The sequence below is a fragment of the Mus pahari genome, chromosome 4 (genome assembly GCF_900095145.1).
Source record: "Mus pahari chromosome 4, PAHARI_EIJ_v1.1, whole genome shotgun sequence".
NCBI lineage: Eukaryota > Metazoa > Chordata > Mammalia > Rodentia > Muridae > Mus > Mus pahari.
This window is the reverse complement of record NC_034593.1, coordinates 43,823,193-43,833,328: the sequence shown is the minus strand read 5'-3', so window position 1 is coordinate 43,833,328 and position 10,136 is coordinate 43,823,193. Positions and strand designations below refer to the sequence as shown.

The following is a 10,136-nucleotide window of genomic DNA, read 5'->3' as shown; positions in this document are numbered from 1 at the left end:
CTGCTTTTGGAATAAAAATGTCTGTTCTCCTGAAGAAGAGAATGTACTCTTTTAATTCCTTCAGCCTTACAAGCCCAAGGAAAACGCCAACTTTTAAAATTTATATTTGTAAAGAGATAAGGTATTTCAAAGTGGATTATATCCCATCATCAGCCACCAAACCCAGATACTAATGCACATGCCAGCAAGATTCTACTGAAGGGACCCTGATATAGTGGCCTCTTATGAGGCTATGCCAGTGCCTGGAAAACACAGAAGTGGATGGAACATAGGGCCCCCAATGGAGGAGCTAGAGAAAGTACCCAAGGAGCTGAAGGGGGCTGCAACCCTGTAGGTGGAACAACAATATGAACTAACCAGTACCCCCTGAGCTCGTGTCTCTAGCTGCATATGTAGCAGAAGATGGCCTANTCNGCCATCATTGGGAAGAGAGGCCCCTTGGTCTTGCAAACTTTATATGACCCAGCACAGGGGAAGGCCAGGGCCAAGTAGTGGGAGTGGGTGGGTAGGGGAGCAGGGTCGGGGGGAGGGTGTATAGGGAACTTTCAGGATAGCATTTGAAATGTAAATAAAGATAATAATAATAATAAAATGAAAAAAGCAAAGTGGATTATAAATACTATAAACACCAACTTTTACTATAGAGATTATAAAATCAGAATTATTTACAAATATTTAAAAGCAAGAAATTAGTGAAGTCCCAGGGAGGGTAGAAGCCTTTATTTTGTGGTGTTGGAGGTGTATAATGTGTATTTGGTGTTTGTGCTCGTGTGTGTGTGTGTGTGTGTGTGTGTGTGTGTCCTAGTACGGGTTCCTGTGTGTATGAGTACATGTGCACATGTATAAGTATGCACGTGGAGGTCACATATCAGGAGTCTTCCTTATATACAGAGGCAGGTTATCTTGTTAAACCCAGGATTCGCTGTCTCTGTGACTCTGTCTGTCTTGGTTCAGGAATCTCCTGTCTCTGTTTTCAGGGTGCTGGGGGTGCTGGGATAACAAGTGGACTGTTTCACCTATCCATTATTCTCACGGATGCTGATGATTTGAACTCTAGTCTCCAAGTTTGAACAGGAAACACTTGAATCCCCGAACTCCAGAGCTCCGATGGTAGAGTTCTTTTCACGTGTATTTTAATTTCTCTGAAGATGTTTCCTTAATTCAGTTTTGTTTGTTATTCTAGCTGGGTGAAATGGTGGCATACTTAAGTTGTTTCTACACTACTGCATGTTATTTGTGTCTATTGATACAGTTTTATAATAATGTATTGGAAATTAACATAATCCAGTAAGAAGCACCAAGATCTATAAGTACATAGTTCTTAACAGAATGAGACTCCTACATTTCAACCCTCTCAGCTAAAAGTTATCTCATGCATATGTCTTGCGGAGTAGCTCAACCTTAACCAACATTCTCACACTGTGTGCTCGTGTAAGTGCTTCTTGATGATTTATTGACCTGAAAATCTGTAATCATCCTTCTTTTAAAACAATTGTGGTGTCCACACTACTGTGAACTGCTATCTTGGGAGCAGGGAAATGGTGTCGCTCAGACCAAGCTTTATCTTCTTGGCCTCAAAGGTGGATACTAATAAGTTTATTACTTTGTATGTGGGTTGTTCCATAATGGAACAGGGAGTAAAGACGGGATCGTTTTGCGTATTGAAAGCTCCATTGGCAATCACAGCTGAGATACTCTTGCTTAGAATGTTTTCCATATTTCTCTTCCTAATCCCCAGATGAGGCTAAGCCTAGACACCCTCCAAGCCTCTGATGAGTAAGGACATTGCATTGATGGACAATGGGAGAGCTTTTGCAATGGGTATCATCACTGCCAAATGCTTGAACAAGAAAAGAGGTGATCCATGCAAATTGTATTTTCTGGGTAATACCTGAATGAGACAAGTTTACAAGGCTCTAGAGAAGTGGGAACCATGAGTTTCACACAGAAACAATGGTCATAGAAACATTCATTCTTGAATCAATTTCAGACCATATGTTTTAAATTTAGAGAGTTTTCAAAAGGAATGGTCCATGGAAGAATTCTAGTTCTCATTTGCCAAAGACTGTCATTAGCTCATGTCTTGAATGTTTTTAGGTCTTTCTCATTGAAGAACCTTGACATCATGTAGGCTCTAGAACTTTCCTTAGAAAATACTACAAAGATATCTTTCACCCCACTTTTAGACGCTTCCAAAGTCGAAGCAGTCTTATCTAAATGAATGGGATAGTGCCATAAAGCGGCTCATAGGCTCTTGTTAACGCCATCTAATTTCTAAAACATAATCTGTAAAGACAGTTTTGTGTATCTGCTCATTAGAATATTGAGAACACCCTTATTTACTGGAGACATACTGGAGGTATTGAGAACCAGAAACAGAAAATCCCCTCTCAGTGCTTCTTGGCTAATTGTACCTGATTTATAATCTCCAAAGCAGATATAACAGTATATACTTAGAAGGACTTCCTTCCTTCCTCCCTCCTTCTCTCCCCCCCTTCCTCCTTCTTTCCTACCTTTCTTCCTTTCTCTCTTTCCCTTCCCCCCTCTCTCCCACCCATCTTTCCATCCTTCCTTTTCTTTCTTCTGTCTGTCTCCTTTGCTCCCTCCCTCCTACCCTTTATCCCTTCCTCCTTCTCTCCCTCCCCCTCCCTTTTCTGTTTTCCTCCCTCTCTCACTCCCTCTCTCTCCTTTCTATTGGAAATGAACTCAGGGAGCTGGAGTGCTAGGCAAGTGCTCTATCACTTACCTATGACTTCTTCAAAGCACAGTTTATGGTTATGGTTGTCATGATAATACTATGGTTATGGCTATCATAATAAGTATATCTGATAGGTAATGCATTAGTAAACTGCTGCTATAATAATTCCATGTAACTAACAGTCATTAATGTCTCAGAGAGAAGACTCTATCTCAAACAAAACAAAACAAAATAAAACAAAACAAATCCAAACAAAATAAAACAAAGCAAAACAAACCCAACAATACAGTGGACAGTGTCTCCTGAGAAACAACACCCAACACCAAAGGTTGTCCTTGGTTATAATATGTACATGTACAAACATGTGCATCCATCTGTGCACAATTATATACCCTCCCACACATGAACATATACACAACCATCAGTGAGCTGCATAAAACCATATGAGATCATGAGATCATCTGCCGAGAAGCTGGTCCTTGCTAGACTCAGTTGGACTTGGAGTCAGGCTGAGGACTGAGTTATGGTTTGTTTTCTATAGCTCCTGTTTTGAAGACTAGTATCTTCATCTATACTCTAGTCAGGACCACAGGCAGGTAATCAAAAGCTCCAAGGGTTTGGAGCATGATGCTTACATCAACTTTGCGAGCATCACATTGTGGGTCACATGACCAAATCCAAGTGAAAGGTTTGTGTTGTAAGGTGTGATGTACCCTAGTCAACATGTATCAGTGTTTCATGGAATCACAGATTCCCTTTGTCTCTATCTCCCAAGTGTTCATATTATAGATGTGTTCCACCCTATGTGATTTAATCTTATTAGATGTTTGAGAGTCTCAGATCTTCTTGCAAGAACGAAACAAGTTGGAGTTGATTTCAGTGTTGTAGTTTCTATACCTCCCTGTGCTCTCCTGTTCCTAGCAACATCAGTATCATGTAGAAGGACATTTCCATGTATGTAGGCTTCCGCCCCTAACTATGGAAAGATACAGCATTGTCAAGGGCTTTTAAGGATCTACACTAGGGAACCCAGGTGAATTCTGGAGTGAATGTCTGTTACAGCATACTTGCTGCCACCACAGGGTTGATGGTCAAAGAATCTAGGATGGTGTTAATATTCAGAATATTCTTTTCTTTCAGCTTCTGAGTTTAGCCTTGAAGATATTGATTTCCAAAAGAGAAGGATCAAGTAATTTTGCATTGTGTGATTTTTCTTTGTTGTGCAGGAGGGGATACAATACACATGAAGACTGAGAAGTACTAAGAGCTCATTGGTTTCTCTTTCCTCTGTCCAGCACAGTGATAGAGCTAGTTTTGTGAGGATGTGTTTCAGGAGAGCTTAGAAAAATAAATAAAACACTGGCTTCAGTTTTAAGTTTTATTGCATACATAGCCTTGGTGGGCCCCAACTACCCTAGGACTTGCAATTGCCATTTCTTCAGATTCATTTTATTTTCCCTATATTTTTCTGGTACTCTGTCCTGGTTACTCTAGCTAAGATTTTTTTAAAAAAATTTTTATTAGATATTTTCTTTATTTACATTTCAAATGCTATCCCAAAAGTTCCCTATACCCCCCCCCTGCTCCCCTACCCACCCATTCCCACATCTGGGTTCTTTCCAGCTTCTGGCTATTATAAATAAGGCTGCTATGAAAATAGTGGAGCATGTGTCCTTATTACCAGTTGGAAGATCTTCTGGGTATATGCCCAGAAGAGGTATTGCTGGATCTTCCAGTAGTACTATGTCCAATTTTCTGAGGAACCGCCAGAGTGATTTCCAGAGTGGTTGTACAAGCTTGCAATCCCACTAGCAATGGAGGAGTGTTCCTCTTTCTCCACATCCTCGCCAGCATCTTCTAGCTGAGACTTTATAACTTTTGTCCTCTTTTGTCCTTTTCTATTGATTTGTCAGAATTAAGAATTATCCATTGGTTATATTCTTATTTTAAATATCCTTCCTTTCAATTTCATATTTTTTATTCTAATTTTTTTATGGTACTGGGAATTGGACCAAGGACTTCATGCATGGTAGCACACTACCCTACGATGGAGCCCCATTCCCAGTTTATGTTTCTAATTGTTTTACATTATCTAATTAGATGAATAGCTTTTCAAACTTTTATCTCTTTTTAATTTAGATATTGAAGCTATTGATTTTTCACTTGTCTATACTTCATTAGTTTTTAATTTCTAGGTACTAATTTTGTTGACCACATACATTTTTGTATATTGTCCTTTCATGGGGTTGCAAATTAGGACTTGGTTTGGGATTTATTGACTTTGAAGCTGCTCTGGGATACTTGTGATCACTAGCTTTAGCTCTCAACATGGCACAATCCAGACTCTCCTCAGAAGAGACTCAGTGAGCATTGTTTACTTTGGGCTGGCCTTAAGGCATGTCTGTGGGAGACTGCCTTAATGAAATTGATGTGGGAAGACCTGCCCATTGTGGGCAGCACTACTCCCTAGACAGGCACCTTGAAAGGTGTAAGAATGGAGAAATTGAGTGAAACACACACAAGCAAATAAGCATGTGTCCATGCATTCTCTCTGCTACTGACTATGTGTATAATGTGACTGGTTGTTTGAAGTTCCTGCATTGACTTTCTCCCAAAGATAGACTTTACCTAAGCTAAAATAAACCACCTTTACTATCAGTCGATTTTTTTTTTTAAATTTTCTGGTCAGACTATTTCTAACAACAGAAACTACACTAGGACAATGTCTAAGTAAAAGTATCAACTAAGAAGCTATGTGGAAGTATACTAGTTTCAGGGAAAGAGGTGCAAGTAAAGACAAATTTTCATAATATTTAACACAAAATAATATAAAATGCATGGAGTAGATGAGGCAATCTAGACAGAATAAATACCTGGGGCATGGCAAATTAGAGGCTGGGTGCAAGGAAGAAAAATACAAACCAGCAAATGATGCAGAGAAAGAGACATCAGTTAAGTAGGAGGTAAATCAGAAGGTGTAGTCTTAGAGTTCCACATGGGAGAAAGGAGAAATGGGCTGCAAATTTGTCATGTGTGACAAATAGGAAAATTAGCTGTGCTGGGGCAGCAACTCTACTGAGAGGAAAGGTACCACTCTTCACTTGGGGGGTAGCTTTGTAAGCTCAATCTTGAGTCACATGGAAAGAGAGTCTCCATCAGTGATTGTCCAGATCCGTTTAGGGATTTTTCTCAATCATCTTAACTGATGTGGGAAGACCCACTGAAGACGGACAGTCCCAGTTCCTGGCTTTGAGCCCTGGTTTGAATAGGAGATGAGAAAGCAGTGTATTAAGCATGTGTGCATCTGTCTCTGCTCTTGACTGTGGATAGGACTAGACCAGAGTCTCTGGCTTCTGCTGCTATGACTTTGTCTACAGTGTGGCCATATCAAAATTATAACCCATGATGGGAAATGGCATACATCTTCTGTACAGGAATTCCTAGGATGTGCTCACTAGAATGCAGATTGCTAAGTCCAGAAGACCCCCTGCACCATGATGAAATTCTCTGTGCATGGCAGAATAGACCGTTACAGATTTGCCTGCAGAATCATATGTAAGAAAATTTAAAACAAATAATGCATGGTTCAGAAGAGCCTTGAAATTGCCAGAGAGAGGGTAGATGAGAGTTCTTCCTGATGACTTTGGAGAACTGCCCATGTGCCTTTGTCCCTTCATTCTGCATGGAAGTTGCTCTTTGTTAAGATAGTTTTATCTTGAAAGCCTACCTCAGATCTAACAGCCTCGCTGGCTCTTTTTCCACACTTGGTTTTAAAGATAATTTTATTGTGTTTTCCTTGTTGAACAATAAATGCTCTATGCAAATAAATAATTTTTTTTGTCTTCCCCTTTGTAGCATGTATACTTCATTAGCTTTAGATTTCAGAACATCATTACACAAGAATGAACAAAGGAGACATTCTTCTCTCATTCTTGAATTTAATGAGAAGGCTGTTACAGATTTAGTATCCGGTGCAGTGTTGGCTGTAGAGATTCTTCAAGTTTAGAAGGGAAATAATGACATCTGTTTTACTTTATGGAATTGTTACAAAGGTTAAGTACACGAGTTAATATAAAAATGCCATGTAATGGTGAGGAGTGTTCTATGTTTGTCTGACACATTGCTTGCACTCAACCAATGCTTTCAGTGTTATTACTGCTGTTGGTAATTAATAACCTCCTATACATAATACCATAAGGACAACAACTGGGCCCATGGGAGAATGAGTTGAATTTACATTTGGGTGGAATCCATTGGTCCCACAGAAATAAGTGAAACGTGAGAGCTGATAGCTGGATATATAATACATTGGATACAATTTATATTTAATAACTTTACATAATGTGTTTATTTTCTTTTTTATGTGTTTCTTTTCTTAATTAGACAAATCCCATTGCTTTGATCTGTATACAAGTACTTAATTACATCTGTGCAAAAGTGAAAATTAGAGGCTATTATCTGGAAAATCAAAACAAACTCAGTCAATAAATCAGAACTGCAGAAATGCTTTATGTCAGACGTGTGAAAATTTCTTTCTTCTATGTTACTAATAATTACCTTGCATAATTAACTTGAAAAATGTCTTTTTAAAGTTAAATTCACCTAGTATAACCATTTACTAAATATATGTTAAGTGCTATGTGCTCTGGTATGTGTCTGTGTCAACAACAGTGAAATAACCTTGTTATATCTTTCCTTGTCTATTAACTTGATTATCATAAAGTCATCAGATCTAAGAAAAAAATATTGTCACATATGATATAGAGAACAAAAGCATATTAGTCAAAGTTCTTACTCATATGAGACCTACTGAGTGGAAATGGTGTCATTTGAGGATAGCTATTTTGGCTCTTGAGCTCAGAGGTTTCAGCCTGTCTCTTTCTGTTGCTTCTGGGCCATGGTGAGGCAGAGCAGGTGACATGAAAGTATGACAGAATGCAACTGGATAGGGAGTAGGGTGAGACGGGAAGGAGCTTGTACAGGGTCCATGTCTTTAGGGTCTAGCCCACCCACTTTCCTTCTCTTACTATTCCTTACTTCCCATTTTTTCCATTACAGTAAGTCCATAAAAGGTTTAGTCCATTCATCAAGTCACAGTTCCCAAGGTCTGATGGCAGGGGACCATCCATTATATACAATAGGCTTTGGAGGAACATTTCCTAGCCAAACAGTGTAAGGGGTTATCTCATAGATCACATATCAAATAACCCTACAACTCCAACTTGAACCCAGAAGGAGTATAAAATTTTACCTGTAACTTTTACATGAATTTCTCTAATAGTATCTTTGCCATCCATTTTAAACATATTTTGAAATACTATCTAGTAACTAAGGAAGAATTCTACACTTGATCTTAGCCAAAAGGCCGAGAAGCGATAGGAAGAATTCTAATTTTGTTTTGATATTCTTGAGTTCATTCTATTAGATTCTTTGGTGGTTATTGCCCTCTGTGGGTGGCAAGTATGCTTTTAACACTGTTTGGCTATACTGGAGTCTAGTGAATAATTTTCCCAGATCTATACAGCTATAAGCAGAGTAAAGCTATGTAAATCCAAGCAAATGGCTAGAGGATTCTATCTCTTAAAATATTAGATTTCCACACTGTTTCTTTAGGAATGTACCTTCCTCTTCTTGTATAATTTTTGATATACCTTACAGCAGGTAAAATTTTCATTAGAACTAAAACTTATATGGGTCTCCTTGCCACATGTCTAGATAAAACTGGAAAATGGCCCATATCCTCTGTATCTAAACTCTAAAAAGAAACTACACACTGATTTTTTTTTTCAGAGTTATAGTGAGTTTGTGTGCACAAATGTGGACGCTTGCAAAATTGTTTGATTCTTCAAGCTGATCTGTTCTCTGCTGCTGTGTTGATGGAAATAAATGGTTGAGACTGAATTTTACAGTCCATTTGCACACAGAGGCAATGTGTGGATTCAGCCCACATCCAACTATTCTTGGACTCACTTTTATTGCATTCCCCAGAAATGCCTCTAGTGCTTTATAACTATTACACACGATGATGTCCAGAACTGACCAGTGCTTTGGAGGTAAAATTTGGCTCAGGATCATGATCCCTTTGAGCTTACAGCAAAATTGCATTCGTTTCTGCTTTTGTCCTCCCATTTCTGAATCGTAGTGCAAGCCCATAGATCATCTGTCTTCTGTTCATTTCTCCAGGTCTTTTGTGTCACTACTGCCTTCTAGGGATTTGGGATTATTTTACCTAAGATATATTAACTTTTCTTTGTCCATAGCAGGTTATTATTTTCTATTTCTTTTCTCACTTATCAAGACCACTTCTGTATATCAAGACTACTTTTGCAATAACTTTTAGTATATTTCTGTAGCTTTTATTCTCATCACAAAAATATAATATAAAGCATTAATTATGGTTGGCTTTTCACATAGCATCTTTTTTGTTGTTGCTGTTTTCATTTTCGGTTTTGTTTTCTTGTTTGTTTTTTTTTTTTTTTTTTGAGACAGGGTTTTTCTGTGTAGCCCTGGCTGTCCTGGAACTCACTCTGTAGACCAGGCTGGGCTCAAACTCAGAAATCTGCCTGCCTCTGCTTCCCAAGTGCTGGGATTAAAGGCATGCACCACCACGCCCGGCTTCTTTTTTTTAATGTTAATTTTTATTAGATATTTTCTTCATTTACATTTCAAATGCTATGCCCTTTCCTAGTTTCCTCTCTGAAAGTCCCCTATACCCTCCTCCAGCCCTGCTCCCCAACCCACCCACTCCTGTTTCCTGGCTCTGGCATTCCCCTCTACAGGGGCATATAATCCTTTGCAAGACCAAGGGCTTCTCCTCCCATTGATGACTGACTAGTCCATCCTCTACATAGCAACTTTCTTAATCTAAATTTGCTCCAAATTTAGTCATTTTCTTGTGAAAAGAATTAAATATTTTCTCGGTGTTTTAGGTCATGGGGCATCTACTATGTACATGGCCCAATGTAACTGGGAGCATAAATATGAGTTACAGGGCTGTAGTAGCTTTAGAGCTGCAGACTGACTTGTGCCTCTGCCTCTTCGGTTGCTAAATGGCATTAAATCTATTTTGAAAAATTCTGATGAGCACTAATAGAGATTAGCATGGGAAATTTGCCAGCACATACGAAAGGCCGAAAATGCCTGTCAGCTGTGCAGTACAAAACGTATATGCATAATTAATCTTTTAAATAATAAATGTGATTAGTTTTATTCCAGCTTTTGCAGATAATTTGCCTGGAGTTAATGACTTTCCTTAAGATCACTTAATTGCAAATAGTTGAGCTAAACTTGAACCTCTGTCTGTTTAATACTGAAACATACAAGTTCACTGCACTGGCCAAACTCATCACTTAATAAGTAGCATGAAATGTAGTACACAATGTAAGAGCTGAGAAGTATGATAATTTGCATATAAATATAGAAGTGCCCAGGTAAGTGA

At 38.7% G+C, this 10,136-nt stretch overlaps 1 pseudogene; it reads right to left on the bottom strand.

The window, feature by feature from the left end:
- Positions 1-7,897: 7,897 nt before the first annotated feature.
- On the bottom strand, positions 7,898-8,075 carry LOC115063978 (annotated as a pseudogene).
- Positions 8,076-10,136: the final 2,061 nt, after the last annotated feature.